The sequence below is a fragment of the Herpailurus yagouaroundi genome, unplaced genomic scaffold (genome assembly GCF_014898765.1).
Source record: "Herpailurus yagouaroundi ecotype Mexico unplaced genomic scaffold, PumYag 199, whole genome shotgun sequence".
Classification (NCBI taxonomy): Eukaryota; Metazoa; Chordata; class Mammalia; order Carnivora; family Felidae; genus Herpailurus; species Herpailurus yagouaroundi.
Genome location: NW_024412430.1, coordinates 8,375,667 through 8,377,548, shown reverse-complemented (window position 1 = coordinate 8,377,548; position 1,882 = coordinate 8,375,667). Strand labels below are relative to the sequence as shown.

The following is a 1,882-nucleotide window of genomic DNA, read 5'->3' as shown; positions in this document are numbered from 1 at the left end:
CAACTCTTCCAAAGTCCAAAAAGAGGGGCGCCTGGGTGGCTCAGTTGGTCAAGATTCCAACATCGGCTCAGGTCATGATCTCACTGCTCATGGGTTCGAGCCCCTAATTGGGCTCTGTGCTGACAGCTCGGAGCCTGGAACCTGCTGCAGATTCTGTGTGTGTGTGTGTGTGTGTGTGTGTGTGTGTGTCTCTGCCCCTTCCCCACTCAGTCTCTCTCTCTCTCTCTCTCACCCTCTCTTTCAAAAATAAAACATTTAATGGAAAGTCCAACAAGAATAAAGGGGGAGGGGCCTTAAAAGTCAAGCTTCTCAATTTCACAGATAAGGAAACCAAGGCCACGTAGCTGTTTAGTGTAGAGCCAGGATTATAGCCTGGGCCTCTGGACTTCTATGTTTGGGTGTGCTTGAGAATTTACCAATTGGCGTGCAGACCTGAAAATTCCTTGTCCTTCCAAATGGCGGACCTCCCACATCTGCACAGCTGCTGTTGGATTGTGGAGACTTCTCTTGTACAGCTCGTCTTCTCTGGACAGCAATGTTCCAGGAGAAGGCTGGCTTCAAGGACATGAGAAACGGCATGTTCAAACAAATATACATATGCCCGTGTTTTCATGCCAGTACTGAACAATGCCATCCAGGTGTCCAAATATAATAACCTGTCTGTTTTCTTTTTTCCCGGAAGAGGAAGCGATGGCCCAGAGAGGTTAACTATTGCACGGGATTTTGTTAGCCAAGTCACCATCTGTTTGCTCCTTAACAATGAGTCACCTCTACTCCTTATAAGTAGGGCAGGAGGGCAGCTGGAATTTCCCAGCTCGCTCCTTGGTCACTGCTTCCTGTTTCTGCTGCTTTTATCCTCCACGGCACGGCTTCATGGGCAAAAAAGTGAAACAGACACTACTACCCTGGGGTAGTCTGCCTGCACCGAGTCAGATGACTTGGGCTTGTGTTACGGTAAGTCGAGGGCAAAATGTGGGTCTGTCTTGACCAACGGTGCGAATAATCGAATCTCCTCTCAAGTTTTATTGCCCCATATTCCACCCAGAAAGGCACACGACCACACTTAGCCTATCAAAGTCCAAGTGCGAGTGGCAGAGGCGGAGCCTGTCATCAGGGAGGACGTTCAGGGGATGGGTCCGCACCGAAAAAAAGGAAAACATTCGAAGAAGTGGTGCCTGTCTCCTTGCTTATGTGAAAAAAAAAAAAAAGAAAGAAACACCAAAAAACAGAAAGCAAAAGCGATCCTTGAAAGCAAAGACACACAAAGGATCATTCACTACTCTTGCTTGTCCCCACGCCTAGAAAGCGCAGGGACCTCATTTAGGACGGTGGCCTGAGTGTGTGTGTCTCCTTCCAGAGGGGGCCACCCTGAGAATCAAGGGAAGATACACTCAGTTCCTATGGCAGTTAGCACGTCCGGGGCACCTCCCTTAAAATAACATACTCCCTGGGGTGTCTGGGTGGCTCAGTCGGTTAAGTGGCTGACTCTCGGTTTCCTCTCAGGTCAGGATCTCACGGTCTGTGAGTTCGAGCCCCATGCAGGGCTTTGCACTGGTAACACAGAGCATGCTGGGATGCTTTCTCTCCTTGCCTCTCTCTCTCTGCCCCTCCCCTGCTCATGCTCTCTCTCTCTCTCTCTCTCAAAATAAATAAATAAACATAATTTTTTAAAAAACATACTCCTTTGTGCAGCTGTCATGTTTGCATTCCATGTGTACGACTTGAATTATCCACTGTCTAGAACAATGGATAGCCCAGAATGAATGTGCCACGGATACTACTTTATCTGAAAGAATTCAAAGTTCTAGGATGCCTCTTGAAATGAACGCCTTGTTTCCAAGACTTCATCTGTCAAGGGAAAACATCAAGAGCTGGTAAGGTC

The 1,882-nt window shown here is 48.0% G+C and overlaps 1 long non-coding RNA gene across 1 annotated transcript; it reads left to right on the top strand.

Moving 5' to 3' along the window:
• Positions 1-818: 818 nt before the first annotated feature.
• On the top strand, positions 819-1,667 carry LOC121013561 (uncharacterized). The gene is made up of 2 exons (XR_005782772.1): positions 819-954; positions 1,046-1,667. It is a non-coding gene; the product is annotated as an uncharacterized LOC121013561 (long non-coding RNA).
• Positions 1,668-1,882: the final 215 nt, after the last annotated feature.